The sequence below is a fragment of the Rhipicephalus microplus genome, chromosome 6, assembly GCF_043290135.1.
Source record: "Rhipicephalus microplus isolate Deutch F79 chromosome 6, USDA_Rmic, whole genome shotgun sequence".
Classification (NCBI taxonomy): Eukaryota; Metazoa; Arthropoda; class Arachnida; order Ixodida; family Ixodidae; genus Rhipicephalus; species Rhipicephalus microplus.
Window position 1 is genome coordinate 60,905,132 of NC_134705.1, and position 22,488 is coordinate 60,927,619.

The 22,488-nt window shown below is 43.4% G+C and overlaps 1 pseudogene; it reads right to left on the bottom strand.

The window, feature by feature from the left end:
* LOC119186468 (uncharacterized) overlaps positions 1-22,488 on the bottom strand; it is a 42,410-nt pseudogene that overhangs the window by 15,735 nt on the left and 4,187 nt on the right.

Below are 22,488 nucleotides of genomic sequence, written 5' to 3' on the forward strand. Positions count from 1 at the left end.
ACGCATGGCAAGCGTGGGAGGGAGTCAAAACTCCCCCGTTAGCTCGGATTCGTGGTGTCGCAACACACCAAACGCCTACTTGCGCAGGCGACCCTGCGGGGCGTAGAAAGGCGTATGCCTAGATGGTGGACAGGGTCGAGAATCTTTAAGGCTGATGGTGTCACTGACTGATAGATTATAGCGCCGTAATCTAGGCGCGTGCGTACGAGGCTCTACATAGATTCATCAGACATTTCCTGTCACTGCCCCACGTAGTTCGTGATAACACTTTCAAAATATGCATGGTTTTTAAACACCTGTCATTCAAATACTTGATGTATGGCATGAAGGTTAGTTTTGTGTCTAATATTAGGCCCAGAAATTTATGCTCTGTCTTCACAGAGAGACGTTGACCTTGCAGGTCAATCTCGGGATCCGGATGAACGCCCCTTTTTCGGCAGAACAAGATGCTGGTACTCTTTTGCGCGATCAGTTTAAAAGCATTTTCTTCTGCCCATAGAGAGACCTTGTTCAAAGCTAGTTGAACCTGACGTTCACCCACTGAGAGTTTACAGGACTTAAAGCTAACCTGCACGTCATCAAGATATGTACAGTAAAACAAATTTCGTGGGATAACGAGGTGCAAAGAGTTCATTTTCACTATAAGAAGTGTACAGCTCAACACCCCTCCTTGCGGCACTCCTGTTTCTTGAACAAATGTACGGGACAACACAGTGCCCACTCGAACACGAAATGTCCGATTAGACAGGTAACTTTCGATTATTTTCAACATTATGCTTCGCACACCTAGGTGTGACAGGTCTCGAAGTATGCTAAAGCGCCACGTAGTGTCATATGCCTTCTCCATATCAAGGAACACTGAAAAAAAAAGATTTTTTTTATGAATGAAAGCATCACGAATTTGTGCCTCGATACGAAAAAGGTGGTCAGTAGTGGACTTAGCCTCTCGGAACCCACACTGGTAAGGGTCAAGCAGTCTATTTGTTTCAAGAAAATGCATCAATCGTCTGTTCAGCATTTTTTCAAAAACCTTGCAAAGGCAACTTGTCAATGCTATGGGCCTGTAGCATGATGCTAAAGATGGTCCTTGCCCTGCTTAGAAATTGGGATAATGGTAGCTTCTTTCCAGGTGGACGGGATCTCACCGGAAAACCAAACGGCATTGTACAAGGAAAGGAGGGCTTTTTGAGTTTCAGGAGGCAGACGTTTGAGCATTTCGTATAATATACGGTCAGAGCCTGGGGATTGTTAGAGCAGTGTAATGATGCTTGTAACTCAGCTATGACAAAAGGTTCATTGTATGCCTCATTGTTTGTAGATTTGAATTCTATTTTCTGTTTCTCTATTCTTGCTTTGTATCGTTGAAACGCTGGACTGTAATGGGACGAGCTGGAAACCTGTTCAAAATGTGCACCAAGGGAGTTCGCTTGGTCTTCGAAACCAATGCCTTGTGTGCTTACTAAAGGAAGAGGAGTTGTTCTCGTCCTACTACCCTACTGACCATTTTTCAGACTCTTGCTTCATGTGTATATGTATTGATTCCTGATATAAACCTCTCCCAGCTCTCCCTCCTGGCCTGTCGACGCGTTCTCCTGCCTTGGGATTCGATGTTTTTAAAATTTACAAGATTTTCAGCGGTTGGTGAGTCTCGAAGCAATCTCCATGCTTTGTTTTGTTTTTTGCGAGCGTTTCGGCATTCGCTGTTCCACCAGGGGACTCATCGTTTTCTGCCCAGTCCAGGTGTTCGTGGAATGCACTTAGCGGCTGCTTCAATAACAAAAGCAGTAAAGTATTGTACAGCTGCATCTAAGCTAGAACCGCATATGTCAGTCCAACTTAAGCTAGCAGCCTTGTAAAACTGGTCCCAATTGGCTTTTTCTATCAGCCATTTGGGAGCCTGTGAAGGACTTTCATTCGGTACTGCTGAGCTCAGAACTACAGGATAGTGATCACTTCCAAAAGGATTACTAATGACTTTCCAGTCAAGTAGTGGAAGATGCGATGGAGATACAATGCTTAGGTCGATTGACGACTAGGTATGCTTAGCGAGGCTACAATATGTTGCCTCTTTCCTATTGAGGAGACAAGCGCCAGAGGAGAAAAAAAACTGTTCAATCAGACGACCTCGTGCATCGCAGCGCGAGTCACCCCACAGACTGCTGTGTGCGTTAAAATCTCCAAGGAGAAGGTACGGTTCTGGTAGTTCATCAATTACTGCCTGGAATTATTGTTTACTAAGTTGGTGCTGACGTGGTATATAAATAGAGCAAATTGTGACCATTTTATTCAAGATAACGGCTTGGACAGCTACTGCCTCAAGAGACGTCTGAAGTGGTAAATGTGTACAGGAAGTTTCTGAATCCACAACAATGGCAACACGACCAGATGACGCGACTGCATCATTCTGATCCTTTCGAAACATGGCGTATTGTCGTAAAAAGTTGATGTGTTTTGGTTTCAGGTGTGTCTCTTGTACACAGCACTTTGGTGTATATTTGTGCCGATTTCCTCTGGGTGGGTCAGCCCAGGGGTGTCATCTACGTGAAGCCGGGGCCAAAGGTGTGTTGCCTCTGCCGGGGGCCATAAAGGTCAAATCAGCCAGCGTCGGCGCAGCCCCCCGGACCCCTTTTCCCCGGACACGGCAAAGCCACGCACGGCTAGGCGTGGGAGGGAGCCAAAACTCCCCCGTTAGCTCGGGTCCGTGGTGTCGCTACGCATCAAACGCCTACTTGTGCAGCCAAGGAGAATAAAAAGGTTTTTAAAAAGTTATTATAATGTTCTAAGTGGCAGGCTAATTTTTACGTTGCTCTTTTGCATGTGTGAGTGAGATTGTGAAATACGAAGTCGCAGCTTCTCGAATGGGGTCTGAAAAACCCATGCCAAGAAAAAGGAAAAGAGCATTTTTTTAAAGGCACACCATATCCCATGACAGCCACTCGTTTTGGTACGTTTCACCGCATAGCATGGATTATTGTGGAGGAGCTGGCCTCGAAATCTACTATCACTGAAACTTAATTGGCAAACTACAGCACTGGTTTAAAGATGCCATGTAATCAACGTCATAAATTTTCCCGTAAATACTGTAGAGCGAACTCTGGCACTAGTGTCTATGGGAGCTGCCACCCATGGCGCTTCAGTGAGGATGGGAATGGTGGGCAGTAGATGCATTTGCTTAATCTTCATACTTTCGCTTCTATTTGGCTTTGCATGGCTTGGAGCTGCACTGTCATGAAACGACAATCAGCAAATGTTCAGCAGTTGAGCTTCACCACCTTAACCTTTTAGGCTCGTCGATTTAAATTGGAGCACGAAGCTCAAAAGTGTTTGTTTTTTATTTCAAACAAAACCGAAGCACTGCAATAAAGTCACAAGTGCATTCGAAGCACAAACGCTAGGCAAATTCATGTACTACCCATAATTTCTATGGTCACTGAACGATCGCAGCGCCAGAGTCCTGTAGTTTTTTTTAGGAAACTCTGTGATAAACATGGCGGTGCCTATGGTAGCCCTAATGAGTGGTAATTCAGTTTTGCCATCAGAGTTTCCAGTAGATAGATCACTGAAAAATTTACCACTACAAGCTCATATCTGGGAACTGGACAATTGTTTTCACTTCTCCACAAAGTGGCTCCTAAGCTTTCATGGCAGGTAAATGTGTGCGGAAGCATGCATTTTCTATGGTTGAAAAAGAAAGCACTGCTAGACGCAGGTTGACGTGGCACTCTCTTGCTTGACCGTTCTTGGTCACGTGTGAAAAAAAAGGCCCCTATGTCTCATGCCATGCCCATATTGGGTTAATTCGTAAGTCCTTTCACCTCTTATTACAAGGGGTTCCGAATGATTTTTTCTGGTCCCTTATAGGTCCCCAACATGTGAATTGCTGAGAAACACCGCAGTAGGTCACTCGAGACAACTGAGGGCAGAGCGATAGGCCCTCCTGTTTTTTTTGTTTTTTTTTGTGTGGAAATCTTCTATTTTAGGGCAAAAATTTTCAGAGCTTCATAAAATGCAGAAGTTGACTGTGGTGTGACCATTAGCGATGCAAAAAATCATGATGATGATGTCAGAGCTTGCCACATGATGTTATTGTGTCACATCACCACTTGTGTCAAAGATTGACCAATCACATAGGGAGTGCAAAGCAGGGTAAAGTTTTGAAACCTGTTTGAAGGGCAGGTGTTGGTAGGATCAACTGAAAAGATAAAGAAGTCTTTATTCCGACAAGCCCTGCCTGTTCTAAAACCTGCTAACTAGCTCAGTTTGCCAACTAAGGTTTTTTTTTCTGGATCTATTTGCAGTGCCTCAAAAGTTGAAAAAAAAGAATGTCTCACCTTCACTGTGTAGTCTACTGCAAAACATTTATGGCATGTTTTCTGACAATATGCTTTTTCTTCTATACAGGGTCTACAGCAAAACAAGTGATACCCACCCTTGTAGCGTGGTGGGCAAGGCTTTGGTCGTTGTGAAGAAGACAAAGAACTTTCCAGATACATGTCAGTTTCAGAGTAGACAAAGTTTTTAAGTAACAGCCTCAACTGCTTCATGGCATTGGGAAATGTGGCGTTGAAGCCCTATTCACGTTCCTTAATTTCGTGAAGTGAGATGAGAATGAGGGTTTGAGCAGGAATTAAAGAGACTCTTTACTTTCCCTGTAACACACTCCGGAAGATGCCCCACCGATCAAACAGCGGCAGGCTCACAAGCTTCCACTTTATGTCTCAGCCTGCGACACTAGAAAGGCATCAAAGTGGTACGTTTCGAGCTTGTATAGGTTAATCAGCCCATGTGGGGTTGCATGTGCAGTGATGTTTGGTTCTGACTGATGAGCTCTTAGACGAGACACGAATATTAGATTGAAAACAAACTAGCAAATAACTAAAACAACGGCTTTCGAAGGAATTAACAAAAATATATGATGAAAAAGAACAGCTGCAAATCAAATGACGCGCTAAAAGAGCATTACAAGTACAAATACACAGAACGCAGTACGTTAAGAAACTAACTGGACACGATGAAAACTAAGAGTGATACAAAAAAGAATTACTGAAAAATCATGCTCGTACTTCTGAGTTTTAATGTCCGACACAGCGCACACTAAGACAATATTTAAAAGCTGAGTGCAACCCCAAAACGATTGAAAAAAATCGCAATAAAACGTTTTATTTACAAGCCAGTTCAGCTCGTAGTTTACATAAGGGAGTTGACGTGGTGACACTGATGGTCTCGCCAGCTTAGGCTGACGACGGTGCCAGGTGTTGCAGCCATCTCAATACGTTGCGCAGGACACTCCATGCTCGCCACCTACGTGAAACTTGCGGCGTCGAGGACCATGCTTTCCGCTAGTTGAACGTCAACTGCCGAAGCAGTAGAACTTTTTGGGAGCATGCACTTCCCCTTTTGTCATTTTACCGGAACACATATGTGCGCTCTTCACTGCAGGAGCAGGGAAGAAGGGACGGCGCCATTGCCAGGTCGTTATTTGCCGAAAGTCCTTTTCCAATTCGAAGGCCCTTCGATGAAGGGGTGCCTTGTCGAAAATGCTCAATAATAGTAACAGTCCTTCCCTGCAATATTGTTTTGGGCCACAATAAAAAGCGTACCATTTGAAAGTGTGTGGAAATTTTTGGAACAGAATTTTTCTATCTGCATTCGGTCTCCTTCCATTGGTAGGATGAATGCACACAACACTCTTTGGTGTAGGCAATGACAGTTGTACTGCCAGTGAAAGTCTAAACTGAAAATGCGTGCAGATTTTTCAGGTTTCATCAAGTCTTGTTTATAAATAAAAGAAATACCTTAGTGGACGTTTAAGGCATTCACACACTTTTCTGTGTTCATATGAGTGGCAGCGACTGTTGCGTTTTCGTTTCTCTGCCTTTTGCACGCAGGCATGCAGGCACGCGACCACGCTGCCAGCAGCACCACCGGGCGCCTATTTGAATGCGTGAGGAGAAAAAAAATGTAGTCTCTGGTGCAACCTAAAGCTCCCTCCAGTGTGAAAAATATAATTTCAAGTTTCGTGTGTTTGTTTTTAAGCAAAATAAGTACCTGCTAGTATTTCTTGTCCTACCAGTAGATTAACCACATCACTGTTCGGAGACACAAGCAGTCATTTTTTCTCAACTTTCAAAATTAAGATAAAATTATAATTCCTTTTTTATGGGACAAAAGCATGCTCGTTGCCCCTGATTTCAGGAACAATTTTCTCATTTGCGCCACTATCGCAAAATTTTTTCCGAGTGATGGACAGTTTCTACCTAGGTACCCTGTGCTGCAGACTGGCAGTGAAGTGATCTACTACAAAGCTACTACATCAGTCCTTGCCGCTCCTTTGTAAAGAGACCCTATATGGTTGTTAGGTTGGGCAAGGTGATGACAAAAAAGACTGCGACGTTCATCACCTGTATGTATGATGCTTAACAACCTAACCGTCACAGAGGAATGGCTTCTCAATAGAATGTTTATACCCTCTAGTTAGCTCAAGCTGAGTGTATAAGTGCAGACATGTTCTAATTTTGTAAGCAGCGGTAGGCGCCGTCGATGTACTGAAGCACTTGTAGCAACGTTGCCGCGCTCAGGCGTTACCCAACTGAAAGCTCTCCACTGCCCTCTATCATCATGTGACAAGTGTCAGAGCAACTACAAAGCTGCCTATAAGCACAGCATGTCACACCTACTGCGTTTTACAAACATTCAATAGGTATATAGGGGGTCCATGTGCCGTTCTGCACCAAAGCCTGCACAAATTAAAACGGCTGGTGACTTCAAGATCCCGAAAAGCTTGCCACCACTTGTTGCACCAAACAGAAGTTAACAGGTTAGACACTGTGCTCAATCTAGTATACTGCTCCCATTGTAATTTTTTTCATATATTTTTTTAGAATTGCTCGTAATCATTGCCAGTTTCTTATATTTCCAGTGTTCAAGCTCCCTAATGTCACATATTGTGCACTTGCCATCCCCTTGTTCTTTAGTTACAAGTCATTGAACTACAGACATTATTTTGCTCCCATTTTTGCCTATGTACTTGCCAAAGGATGCCTACACATTATAAAACAACTCCTTCTGTTCCTATTCTACATGCCTCTGTACTACTTGAACATTCTATGCCTATCGTAATGCACAATGAACTTGCGCTTTCAGTTGTCTAGAACCCATGGGTCAGTGGGGCCGCTTCCATGAGTGACTTTGGCGCCGACAAGTATTTGAAGATGGTTTCTGTTGAGCCTGGGTACGTGTCCGAACCAAGAAAGCTGCCTCCAAAGCAGACCTTTGAGGCCTAAATAACATGGAGGCAGTGGAGTGACCTTCATCTGCAGCAAGGGCCTTCTTGTTACATTGTATCGGAGATGGGATAACATCATTTGTTATGTTCTGAAGATGCAGTAGACACCTATTAAATGGAGGATTTCAGTATGACCATAAAACTTTTTTCGCTCCAGTTTCTCATTACAACTGATTTATAGGTCAAGAGTTGTTAGAGTGAATTATATATTTGTGTGACCTTTTCGGTAAGCCTTGATTTGATGTTAGCCAACCACAGCGGTAGTACATTAGCTACGGTGCTCTAGTGCTGGCCTGAAGGTAACAGCTTTGATCCCGGCCTAAGCGTTGCATTTCGAAGGGCGCAGAATGTTGGAAGCTCATGTACTAAGAATAATGTTGACATTGAAGTACCCCGGAGGGTAAAAATTTTCAGAGCCTTTCAGTATGGCACGCATCGTATTCATATTATAGTGTTGGCAAGTAAGAATAATTTTTTGGTTGTTACACAAAATTTTTTACATATTAGTGTTATTTATCGTTTGTATGCAGAAGATTCTGTTCACACTTACTTTACATCTTTTTCGGCAGAGAAACTTTTGGTCGAAGAATGCATAGTAATTCAATATGAAGCAATAACATTAATTACAGATTTCTCATTGATGCTTGTTGAAGACTTAGGCCTTGCTGCCATCTCTGAACTCTAAGCAAGCAAACTATGTAATTGCAAAATATAAAGTGGCATAATAGCATTGTTAAATAGCAAGACAGAGTGATATGAAAAACAGGTACCATGCTCACAATGTTGGCTGGAAAGACTGAGATAGTATGTGCTCTTTTTTTCAGAAATGTATTTCCGTACACACAGTTTCTTATAACGTGGGATCTGCCAATTTTTTTCGTAATTGATTGATTTGATTGATTTGTGGAGTTTAACGTCCCAAAACCACCATATGATTATGACAGACGCCGTAGTGTAGGGCTCCGGAAATTTCGACCACCTTGGGTTCTTTAATGTGCACCCAAATCTGAGCACATGGGCCTACAACATTTCCACCTCCATCGGAAATTCAGCCGCCGCAGCTGGGATTCGGTCGCGCGACCTGCGGGTCAGCAGCCGAGTACCTTAGCCAGTAGACCACCGCGGCAGGGCCATTTTTTTTCGTAGATCCACGTATATATCCCCCTCCTTCACCCTTACTCTGGTACTATTACACCTTTCACGTAGAATTGGAGCCTCAGGGGACAGCCGAGCGAGCAGAAACAAAATTGATGTTGTTGTGTACACATCCCCCACGATCTCTCGGATATGTTATCGCAAAGCCATAGCTTCATCAACATGAAAAAACTCACATGCGCTTGCTATTTGCAGCCCAAGTTATGCTCCAGTCCCACGTTAGCGACAAAGAATATGCGCGTGGTTGTACTAACAGATCGTACCTTAAGCCCCGTGGTGTCCCATGTTGACGGCTTCGAACTGATAAATGACAGCGCCCTTTGAATTGTTTATCTACTTATGTGTAACGTGACTGAAATTGCAACAGAAAACGGATACTGTACTAGGAGGCACTCAATCAATGCGGTATATAGGGTATCTAATCATAAATAAGGCTCTCATATCACTTGGCTGCGATGATTGGACCAATATTTGTAAAAGCACGTCATAATCGAAGGTGTGTTAGGCTTGGAAGGCCAGTCGTTCACGCCTTTGATGAACATAGGTCTACGTATGAAGGCGTCCAACGCCCTTGTTTCTGTGCAAAAAGCTTACGTAATTTTATACCATATTGTGTTTCCATTCGATGTATACAGTACTTACGGATTCAAACAGGAAAATTTAGAGACAAGCAGTGGACATACTTTCGTTTCCACTGTATTCAGTTCTGGTCTTATGGCTTCATTTCGGTCACTGCCTGTGTAAAGACCACAATAGGGGTGAAATGACGTGGTTATATCAAGCAATTGTGTATGCCAGGGCTTTAACATTCAAAAACCAAGATATGATCAAAAGAGACACCGTAGTGGAGGGCTCCGGAAAAAGCTGAATTCGAAAGGGTCATAGAGTATAGAGCACACATAAAATTAATGACGACCTTGTCTGCAATAGAATTCAGCCTTCGACAGCCTGCACAATCAGATTCAAACGATAGGACAAGGCAGGTGCCGCCCTTAAGTACAGGACAAGAAGCAGCGGAACTAGCTATGCGACCAAAGCTTGAAATGATAAAGTTTGGGAGAAAAGCTTTATAGTGGAACCGCTTTTGGGCCCAGTACAAGTCGGCAGTTCATCTGAGACCGAACATGAACAAAGGACAGAACTTCAATTACTTGTTAGCATCGCTACCCGCAAAAGCGGCGGCTGGTATTGAAGTACTCGGCAGAGAAAAATTATGACGACGCAATCAAAATACTGCAAAAAACTTTCAGCAATTGCAAACATTCCATATGCACATGAATGAGCTCTTGAGTTTGGAGAAAGTGAGGTCTGCTCAAAATACCAATGACTTGAATAGGCTAGTACTGAGAGTGCAAGTTGTTACATTGGCACTCAAGTCCCTAAAGTGGAAACCGAGAGCTATGCGCTGATGTTGTTACCAGTAATTAAAAAGAACAATTCTGCCAGAATTATCGGTGCAATTCAAGTCAAAAGAGACTATGAGAAACAGCTCGCCTTCAGAACATGGCGAGCAAAGCAACCCAACAGGAAAAGCGTGCGAGGAAAAGCTGGACAGGCTTATGTTATTCTTAAGAGAGCAAGCAGCTTTTCGTGAAGAAACGCAACGTGAGCAAGAGAGGATAACTGCTAAACCAAAAGAGAACGGCCGACAAACACGCACAACTTCAAGCTTCTATAGCTCAGTGGACAGAGTATGCTTATTCTGCGAGCAGAAGAACCACGCAACCAAAAACTGTCGTCGGAGCATTTCAACGAATGAAAAGAAAGCTATACTTACCGAAAAGAGAGCATGTTTCAGATGCACGCGACCACACCACACTGCACGCATTTGCTAGGTCCAGGTAAAATGCAAGCAGTGCAAGGGACGACACGACACGTCAGTGTGTAGAACTGTGATGCAGAAAACAAGGGCAGAGCTAGTCTCAACAGCGCAAGCCGAAGCGACGTCTACGCTCTACATGCAACCGAAAATATCAAGCATACGTTTCTGCTTTTGCAGACGGCCGTAGCAAGCCTAGAAGGAGAAACATGTGGCCGACATTGCCGTTTGCTATTAGACAGTGGAAGTCAACGTTCATTTATGGAAGCGGGATTAGCGAAAGAAGTAGGTGCGAGGGTGTTGCGACAGGAAAGGCTGACGATTGGTTCAATTGGAGGAGACGAAAAGGTCAAACTGATGAATGTGGTGCAAGTGACTGTAGGATCACGAGAAACAAGAACTAGAACATAAATTAAAGCGCTACAAGTCGACGTTATCTCGCACAGTTGTATACCCACTCCAAGTCAGAAACTCAGTGAGAAAATGAAACATGTAAAGATGCAAGTGGCTGATCACAGGACCGAGACAACTGCTACAGATTCTGTAGAAGTACTGATCGGCTCAGACTATTACTGGGAATTCTTTACAGGCAGAATTCGAAGAATCGAGGACAGACTGATGGCTGTAGAAACTATACTGGAATGGGTACTGCAAAGGCCGTCAGGGCAAAGCAAGACAAGACTAACACATAATCAAGCAGTCATGGCTTTGAAGGTTGAAACTGCGGAGACAGAACTCCTGCAAGAGCTACAGAAGTTTTGGAGCCTGTAGTCAATGGGGATCACAAGAAATAGTTTGGATAACGCAAGAAATGAAGTGGTCGAGGAATTTGAGGGCTAGATTGTACAAAAAAACGGTCGCTATCAAGTCAGCTTGCCATGGAAACAGGACGGAAACTTGGAAAGCAACAAGGAAAATGCGATAAAAAGACTGCAGCAACTCACTAAAAGGCTGCAGAAAATTGAAGACATGCTGTATCGCTACGACAAAACTATATCAAAGTATATGACATTAGTAGTCGCAGAGGAGGTCCAAGAGCCATCAGGACAGCTAAATGCACTTGGCTACTACATGCCACATCATGTGATCATTAGAGAGAACTGAGCCACAGCCTAGGTTCGAATAGTGTTTGGCGCCTCATTATATTCTTGAAAAGGCACATCTTTAAACGATAACCTAGAGGCAGAACCCAATTTGAATGAGGCCATGCTATCGCTGTTCAATAATTCCCGAAAAGAAAATGTGGCATTAGTAGAAGATGTTGGAAAGGCATTTCTACAAATCTTTATACACAAAGAGGATAGAGATGCAATGAGATTTCTGTGGTGGACGCATGACGCTGAGGGATGGTTAATGAATGAAGTGCAAACATGGTGTGTGACAAGAGCAACATTCCGAACAACACCGAGCACGTTTATACTGGCAGCTACAATTAAACACCATTTGAAACAAATGGAGGACCGGTTTCCAGAGATGACAAGGACATTGCGTTGTTGCTCCCAGATGACATGTCATTCTGGGAGCAACAACGCTTGATGAAGTAGTCGAGTTGTACAAAGAGGCGAACAAGTGTTCAGATAGGCAGCGATGAATTTGAGAAAATGGACATCCAATGAAGTGCGAATAAACGAAATAATAGATGAAAACGCAAGAGACGATTCTCACATGGAGATTCGATCAAAAGAATTTAAAATGCTTCTGGGCTTGATATGGAAACATTCAAAGGACATGATTTGCTAGCTTCCCTGTTGAAAAGTGGGATTTATTATCAAATACAATGTACTCGACAAAAAGGGGCATGTTACAAGCCACAGCGAAAATATTTTACCCGCTTGGTTTGTTGTCGCCGTTCACAGTACGTGGGAAACTAAAACTGCAGAGACTGTGGAAAACGAACGTCACGTGGGACGACCAGCTCCCTAAAAAAGAATGCGACAAATATAAGAACCTCATGGCTGAAGCGGAGGACTTTCGTGTTCTAGAAATCATGCGACGCTACGCAAGCAAGAATCAACCAGTACAGCATACGAAGCGGCAGCATACTTAATAGCAGTATACCGCGATGAAAGCAGAGAATCAAGGCTGGTAACAGCAAAAAGCCGCGTAGCTCCAATTAAAGAGCTGACATTGGTGCTACTTGAAATGATGGCAGCGGTGGTAGCATCCAGATTATGCGACTACATCAAAGGTCACTTCAACGAAAGATTTCAAGAAGTACACCGCTGGACGGACTCAACGATTGTGCTTCACTGGATCAAATGAACACGCTAAAGAAATTCGTTTGTTGTCAACAGAATCGCAGAAATGAAAGAAAAACACTTCAAGCAAGCTAGTCATTCGTTCAAAGTGACGACAACCCTGCTGACCCACTTACACGAGGAATAAGCGCAAAGGCATTGATGACATCAAAGTTATGGTGGAATGGTCCCGAGGGGATAACATCACTGGAAAATACCTCCGCAAGCATAATTGGCACGAATACAGACGCGGATGACCAGCATAAAACACAATGTCACCAATGCATGGGAAGAGCCGAAATTGAGCCAATCTTGGAAATGGAAAGGTATTCATCATACGGATGGTTTATAAGATTGTTAGCATGGGTGTTCAGATTCATAGACAACACAAGAAGGGAAACTCGCAAAGGGCAGTTGACAGGAAAGGAGGTAACAAATTCAGAGAAATATTGGATAAGACAGACCCAAATATCACAGAGATAATCAAAAGTTGAGGGCCATTCAAACACTCAATCATTTCAAATAATAAACACCAAGTCTACCTTGATGACGATAGAGTCATCCCACAGAAGGGACTATTGCAGTGCTGCCAAAAATTCAACAAGCACATTATAGTAATTTCAAAAGACGGGCATTTCACCGAACGGCTAATACGTCACGTGCATAAAAATATGGCATCACACGGAGGAGTTCAAGTGACGCTAGTGCAACTTCGAACGAAGTCCTGGATATTGCAGGATAGACAAGTAGTGAAAAGAGTTATGAATAGAAGTGTCGTCTGCAAGAAGCTTAACTTTAGACCGGAGACTCGAAACATATTTCTACTCCCGGCAGACAGAGTCACCGAAGCAGAGCCATACAAAGTTATAGGAGTTGACTTCACAGGACCTCTTTACGCAAAGGAGAAGTACCAGATTGTGAAGCAATATGTACTGATATTCACCAAGGCGGTAACGAGAGGAGTACACTTGGAGGTTACCAACTATTTGTCATCGCCATGTTTTCTACAAGCAATCCGACAATTTACAGCTCGACGGGAAGTGCCAGCAGTAATCTACTCGGGCAAGGCCAAAACTTTTATAAAAGCTGAAAAGGAAATCGACAGAATGTACGAAACCATTAAACACGAGGTCTTAAAGGATTACTGCACTGACGAACGAATTCAGCGGAAAACGGTAGCTGAATGCACGCCGTGGTGAGGAGGATTTTACGAGTGCCTCATAAGAAGCCTGAAGGCGTCGATGCGAAATATCGAAAAGGACAGCTTCGGTAGAGGAGCTACGCACCATTGTAGCAGAAGTTAAAGGAGCACTCAACAATCGACCGTTAACTTACGTGTATGGAGAACCTGACGAGCCAATGCCACTAACGCCGGCAGACATAATAGGTGGACGGCAATAGCTTCAAGACGGACACACAAGACTGTACAACGGTGACATTGAAGACGCATGGCGAATCAGATGTAAACTAGTGCGAGCTTGGTGGAAAACATGGCATCGAGAATACATCAAGAAAATGGGAGCTATGGTCAAAGCCAAGACGCGGCAAGCAAAACCACTCTCACAGTGTGACATAGGGTTGCTTGAGGACAAGGCTTCAAGAACATTTTGGAAAATGTGCCGGATTGAAAAACTCTACCCTGCGCAAGACGGAATAACAAGAGCTTGTCTCCTTCACACTTCTAAGAAAATCGGTGAACCACATATACCCTATGGAGGGTTGTTTCAAATGGCCCACGAGAGCTTATCCTATTTCAACTTGGGTGGGCGGGAACCTATAATACATCATCATCAAACGCCAGAAGAAAGAGGAAAGAGACTGCTGCCTGGAGCGAGCGCGTGCTACTTTTCGTCTAATAAACCGTATTCGTTCCAAGCAGTCCCTGGCCTCGATTGTCTTAATAGGAGGCGAACGAAGTTAGACTAAAAACAGCCGGGCCACAGCAAGTGTACTGTAGCTTGACACCACAATTATCACGTAGTGTTTCGTACGGCACAATATTTCTTGATCAGAGACAGGAGTTTAGGAGAGGGGGTAGGATAAACTCCCCCAAGCAAACTCTTTTGTGGGCAGTTATTAATGAAAATATATTGTGTGACTGGCGTACTTGCTGAAAATAGCCTCAATGAATTCGAAGCATCGATAGCTGGAATATACAAGAGCAAAAGGCTTATCGTAAAGCACTGAAATGTGATGTCATAAAAAAATGACACCACTATCGGAAAATCAGATTTTATGCTAGCTGTATACATGGAACGAAGCTACCCGTATATGAGTATCCTTGCTAGCATGTGCAGTAATCCTAGCATTTTATATACGGTGTGTTTCCTATAATGCTTATTCGTCATAATCGGCTCGTTGCACATGTATACGCGCCCGAGAATCGTAAAAGCGCGCAAACAAGGCAATGTAAAAGTGGCATCTACGAGCGTTAACCACTCTCGTGGGAGGCCGCAATGGAACATGGAACTTTCCGTGATGAATAAATTGTTTCATAGAGCTTCAGTGCGACCTTGGAGTGTTAGAGATGTCGTGCTAAAGACTAAAACGTATGCAGACGCAAACCACTGAATCGCTAAGAATGCACCTTCCGAAGACATTCGGAAACATGCGTAGAAGCATGCGTAGACGTAGAAGCATGCGTTTCGTGGAATACCAGACTGGTAGCGTGTTTGGGTTGGACGCCAATGCGCCGACGTGGACTCACTGTAAAACTTCTGCGATGGTATTTCCGACCGTACGGGGTAGTTCGACGTCTCGGTACACACGACTACGAGGTTGTCCCCGATGGCATCAGGAGCTCTCAACAGCGGCGTGCGAGACCTGCAGTCATTCATGTGCGCCACAACCCATTCCATGCGCGTCAACGAACCTAACGACTCTATTATTTGTTGCTCTTTCTCTGCGTTATGCTTTATGATCGTGCTTATTTATATTGCTCTTTATTGTTGTTTTTATGTCATGTATCGTATCGCCTGACAATGCCTCCTCTCAAAAAATTGGCAGATCCCACGTACAGTGTGACTCGATGATATGCGAAGCACGAATGAGAAAGTTGATAAGTCACTTCAAAATCAGCACAGCGTTACGACGTGTAGACTTCCGTGTAATAATTATCATGTTTGGATGTGTCGTTGACCTTCGTCATCTATTCACGTAACGTGATACCAAATTTAGAATATGTGGAGCTAGCGAAACGGCTGCAAGCACTCAATGAGCGTGGTGTGTTGTCATGTTTTTACATGACACGGGTGTCAGGATTATTATGTTTGCACCAGTCATATATTTTGTCATTCATTTGCGTCACGTAACACCAAATTTTGTATATGTGAAGCTAGAAAAATGACCATCCCTCTTTTTGTGACGGAGAGACGCCGGACGCGCTGAAACGCGCATGCGTCAAAGCAGCGCAGTGTGTCACGCGTCTGTGAGTATATGGCAGGACCGGCGTCTGGCGTAGCAACACCAACTTGACGCCATGAAATGAACGCCGGCATGCACGTGCACCGCGTCATGTCGAAATGTATATAGTGGCGCCTTCACTGTGGCATGTAGTCATGTTCTCACATGAAACGCATTTCATGATTATCATGTTTGCACCAGTCACATACCTTCGTCATCCATTGGTGTCGCGCAATACCAAATTTGGCATATGTGAAGCTAGCGAAACAGCCACGAGAGTATCACGAGCATAGCATGTAGTCATGTTGTTACATGACACGCATCTCATGTTTATCATGTTTGCACCAGTCTCATACCTTAGTCATCCATTCACGTCCCGTAATACCGAATTCGGTAGAAGTGAGGTTAGCAACACGGCTGCCAGCGCATCATGAGCGTGGCATGTAGTCGTGATGTTACATGACACGCATGTCATGATTTTCATGTTAGGGTCTGTCGCCTGTGTTCGCCATGCAATCATGTCATACCATACTAGTTTTTCAACATGCCATGTGAACAAAACCACTGCAACAACTACAGGACCGTGAAACGTATATTATGACATTCATGACATAAGTGTCATGATTTTTATGTTACGACTAGTCAAATATGTTATTCATGCAGTCATGTTATGACATACCAAGTTTGCTATAGATACCGTTATCGAAACGGCCAGCAGAGCTAAATGTTAATTGTAGGCGGCTAGATAGATAGATAGATAGATAGATAGATAGATAGATAGATAGATAGATAGATAGATAGATAGATAGATAGATAGATAGATAGATAGATAGATAGATAGATAGATAGATAGATAGATAGATAGATAGATAGATAGATAGATAGATAGATAGATAGATAGATAGATAGATAGATAGATAGATAGATAGATAGATAGATAGATAGATAGACAGCAGTTGTGATGTGACTTAAAATATAGATAGATAGATAGCAGTTGTGGTGTGGCTACCTTGGGGTACACCTTGGGGTACACCTTGAGCACGTTTTTGCAAAGATGATTGTTCTGTGTTTATACTTACACGCTCTAGCCTATTGCTCAAATAACTGGTGATTAAGGTTAACGCATTTCCTCTAATGGCATAATAGGGCAATTTTTGTAAGAGGGTATTGTGATTTATCCGGTCAAAGGCTTTCGAGAAGTCAACGAATAAGCCTAGCGTAATTTTCCTGTCCTCTATATTACCTAATATAATTTCCTTTTGACGTAACAATGCTACCTTTGTCGACAGCCCTGACCTCAAACCGTACTGGGCTGGAGTAATTATCTAATTTTTTGCAAAGAAGTTTGATAGTCTTATAAACATTAACTTTTCTATGGGCTTTGAAAACAATGGTAGAACAGATATGGGCCTATAGTTCTTCAGATCATTTTTGTCTCCTCCCTTAAACAGCACTGTAACTTTCGTATGCTTCATACGTTCTGGGAAAGTACCTGTGCCTCAAATTAGGTTATAAATGTATGTTAAGGGCTTGACTAGTATATCTATGACAGGACAGACTGGGGCCATCTTTAACCCATCAATATCTTCCGATTTACTTTTCTTTAGTTTTTTGAAAACACCCATAACCTCGTATTCATCTGTTGGCTAAAGATAAACTGACGAAGCTACTGTCTGTGCGGACATGTAATGTAGTGCGGTAGTGTCACTGACACTGTCTACTAAGGAAGTGAAGTGTTTATTGAATTTCTCAGCCAATGCTTTCTTTGCCCCTGTATGTTCGATCACCTTCAGTTATCTCTTCTACACTAAAATTACCTTTATGTAAGGCAGTAATGGAATTTAACTTGCTCCACATCTCCTTGACCCCTGAGACGCCCTCGAACATGCCAGAAAAATAACTGCGTTTCGCTTTTTTCATAACTTTAGTTAAATTATTTCTATATTTTCGAATAGAATCCCATGCGTCTGGTTTTCGATTCTTCAAGAATATTTGATACATGCTATTTTTCACATTTATCACTTTTATCAGGTCCTTTGTGACCCGTGGTTTCCGCGAACGTTTAAGCTTTTTTAATTTATTTGTAAGGAAAACATCGCTTGTAAATACGGGAAATTATCTCCATAAAACTGATTTGATTGATATGTGGGGTTTAACGTCCCAAAACCACCATTTGATTATGAGAGACGCCGTAGTGGAGGGCTCCGGAAATTTTGACCACCTGGGGTTCTTTAACGTGCACCCAAATCTGAGTACACGGGCCTACAACAATTCCGCCTCCATCGGAAATGCAACCGCCGCCGCCGGGAATCGAACCCGCGACCTTCGGGACAGCAGCTGAGTACCTTAGCCACTAGACCACTGCGGCGGGGCGTCCATAAAACTGTCGTATGCTGCATTTGCTGATGAGGATGAGAGCACTGCTGCCCAATTTGTTCTGGAGATTTCACCTCTAAACTGCGAAAGAGTTTTTAGTTATATAGCCCCGCCGCGGTGGTCTAGTGGCTAAGGTACTCGGCTGCTGACCCGCAGGTCACGGGTCCGATTCCCGGCTGCGGCGGCTGCATTTCCGAGGGAGGCGGAAATGCTGTAGGCCCGTGTGCTCAGATTTGGGCGCACGTTAAAGCACCCCAGGTGGTCGAAATTTCCTGAGCCCTCCACTACGGGGTCTCTGATAATCATATGGTGGTATTGGGACGTTAAACCCCACAAATCAATCAATCAGTTTTCAGTTATATTCTGGCACCGAAATTTGTAGGTTGGGTTTAATACGACACGGAACTTATCAATAAGTAAATATATCGGCAAATGATCACTAAGTGTAATGTTGACTGTCCCAGAAAACAGACTTTCACATAGTAAGTTGGTAATAAAAAGATCCAGTAACGTAGCACTAGTTGCTGAAAAGCGAGTTGGTTGCAGTATCACATTTGATAACAAATACGAATCAAGAAGCATACAAAATTCGGACTGTTTAGGTGTATTTGAAAGCATGTCAATGTTTACGTCACCACATAGGACTAATTTATACTGATGTATATTAACATGAGAGAATATCGCGTGCAGCTGCTCGAAGAACTCACCTAAATTACCATCATGTGGACGGTACACCACCGCAAAAAAAAACTTCCCACATTTCAAACACATTACCTCAATATCTGACGTACATAAAGACAGGTCATCAAGCAGTTCATAATTGATACCTTGTTTATTAAACATACATACGCCTCCACCTCTTCTAATGGGTCTGTTCAAGAAAACTGCATTATAATCTTCTAGGTGCATGTCATCGTCAGCCGGAAACTTCGTTTATGTCCAAATAATTACAGAAAACGAGAAGCCGAAATCACTCAGAAATACACAGAATTCATCCTGTTTGCCACGTGCCGATTGCATATTTAAATGATTAAATGTAGGAGGTGAATAGCATTTCTTGACCGTATTATGCTTTAAGTCTAGCGGAGTAACACTAGAAGTGTTCATTTCAGATGCTGATGGGTCAACAGGAAATCGTGCATTGTAAAGTTTACATTCATTGCGACGTAAACAGTGCGTTCGAACGACAGGTCAACGACGAAATTTGCGACAAATATTTTTATTGAAGAAATTTTATAGCCACAAACTGGATAGCCAGCATCAATGAAAATTAGTAACGAAAACAAGCTACTGCATGAGCCCTGGTGCATACCAAGGCAATAAGAGAGAGTGAAATATATTCCCTCAAATAAAACTCACACGCCGAAAATTTTTTGTGATATCGTGAAGCATATATTTCATGAACAAACATAAACCAAACTTCATGAGCATGCGTGGTACTTGACCCACTAAGGAACGAAAAATAAGCATGAAATAAACAACCAAAATTTTCGTTTACAGCGGCACCGCAATATCTGTGCCCACAACACAAACCGCCTTTTTCGCTGCACTGCTTTCACGAAGAACTGTTCATTTTGTTTACGTCATCACTGCTTTCGATTTTGTTCTTGGGTGCGTTTTTAGTCTGCCGCGCAAATATTTTTATATCGTAAACACAGACATGCTTCCAACCAGTCTCCCGCTTGCGTGCTGTAGCCTGGACCAAGAAGTCGTTTCACTTCAGGGCACAGATTTTCATTTACGAACACCGCTGACCGAGAGTCAATGCCCAGATAAGAACACTTCAAGCTTGTTGCGCGGGCATTCATCAAAAAGTTATCCCGCCTTTGTCTCTGCTCGAACTGCACAACTACGTTTTTTTGCTTGCGTTTTGTTCCATTGGAACTCTGTGTGCTCGTCCGATATCAGTCGCGACAAGTGGCACGCCCACCTTTTTTCCAATTTTTATGACCATTTCAACTAGGTCCTCGGGGGATTCGTACAGAATACCTTCAATTTCATCATTTGCCCCTCGGGAATACTGTTCAGCCCGAAGCATTCTGTTCTCATGGTCATTTACCTGCCGTGCGAGATCAGAGCACTGTACCCATAACTCAGCATTTGAGGCTCTCAGGGCTTGGTTTTCATTTCTAATTTCTTCATATTCCTTGTTTGTCATAGCCAGAAAAGTTTTAATATCCCTTAGTTCCTTGCGAAAGTCTCGCTCGATTGTTTCTTTGAAATCTTTGAACTCTGCCTTAAGTTCGCGTTTCAGCTTATCAAAAAGTGCTCTGATCTCCTTCGATATCCTCTAATGAAACAGCAATGCCAAAAATCGAAATGATACAAATGCCAGCAATGACAGCAGTGGCAAGAGCAGGAAAAGTAAAAAAATAGACTGATTGCCGACCTGCCTAAGAGATGCGCAGAGTCTGTGAGCACACGAGAAGCCTGCTGCTGTCCTTGCTGCCAAGTGAAGGAGCAGACGGTGCGCTCGGTGCTTTTGTACTGTCCGAACAGATGAAGATCCAAATGGGCCGGGGGGGGGGGGGGGGGGGCAATGTCGAAGTGAAGTTTCCGTAGCTTGAAAGGTGATGCTAGTGTCAGAAACACAGCTTTTCCATCCGCAGCGTTTCAAGTTGAAACGGTAGTACAGCCACCACTGCCAGAATGCTGATCACGGTATCAGCAATGCCTGCATAAAAGATACGCAGAGTCTGTGAGCACACGTGAACCCTGCTGTCGCACTTGCTGCCAAGTGAAGGAGCAGACGGTGCGCTCGGTGCTTTTGTACTGTCCGAACAGATGAAGATCCAAATGGGCGGAGGGGGGGGGGGGGGGAGGGCGTGTCGCAGTAAACTTTCCGTAGCTTGAAAGGTAATGCTAGCGTCGGAAACACAGCTTTCCCATCCGCGGCGTTTCAAATTGAAACGGTAGTACAGCCATCACAGCCAGAATGCTGGGCACGGTATCAGCAATGCCTGCATAAAAGATACGCAGAGTCCGTGAGCACAAGTGATGCCTGCTGCCGCTCTTGCTGCCAAGTTAGCACTAGAGAAGTGCATTGATAAGTGTGTGCATCTAGTAATCATTCCACAAACCTCGTTGATAAGCATGTGCCTTGAATGGCCTTGCAAGTACTTGACGATGTCGATGAATGTGCATTCACGTTGTTCTTTGCATGAAAACGCTTCCGACACTGCTCTTAGCTTTCTCTCCAGGTCACCAATGCTGCTTTTAAACCTAAGCTCGACTTTGATGCAAAGCTGGAGAAAAAACAGTCAACGTAAAGCAAGAGCGATGATAATTATTAACGACAAAATAAAGCTTTTTTTCCGATATCCCTCATGATATGAGGACGTAAAGCAATACAATAATAATTTAGACCATTCATTAACAATTATTTACTTGATAAGTGCACTGGTCCTCGTCACGAATCGAGATTTGGAGCAACAAAATGTTAGTTTTTGAGCAGTTTGGAGCACCTAAATATGCATTTCGGAGCACTAAGCTACTGCATGCACACTGCTTAAGACTATTTCAATACTTAGACTTCCAAGCATAGCTCCAAATAGTATACTGGCATGATCCAGAGCGATACTCCTGTGCTCTTAAATTTAAAAAAGAAGGTAACCAGTTTGTTTCTTCTCAGTTGAAATAATAACAACCAGCTTGTTCAGTGAGCCTACACATTTTTTGTTGTTTGAGGAAGGTGCCAAGATCTTGGTTTATACATCTCATGAAGTTTTCAAGCTAGGCCTTATTATTTTAGCAAGGGCGTAACGAAACTAAAGAAAACATTTTTATATATGGGATCCCTGTTGAACAAATAAGGTGGTTTTTTTTTTTGCTAGGATGCTAATGAACGCGTGATGTTCTGCTGTGCTGAATACCAATGAGGCTCTCAGCTCTGCACTTAGCTGGAATCTCTTTTGCATAGAGCATTTTCCTTTCCAGTTTTCCTTCAGAATACGGAAGGGCTATTCCAAGTTTACAGCAATTGGATTACCGCAAGATCAATATGCGCGACAGACAAAGGACCATGCACTACGGCTGCGTTATGCTCGAGGCTATACTTTTGTGCCGAAAATGACATGGGTTATTCGCTAGATGACCTTGAGCGCGAGAGTATATGTCCTCGGCGCACGTGACCTCTAGCGCTGTGCGGGCGTTCACGTCGAATATTCCGACTATCGCATACTAGATATACCATAACCTCCGAGATCCGCCTATCT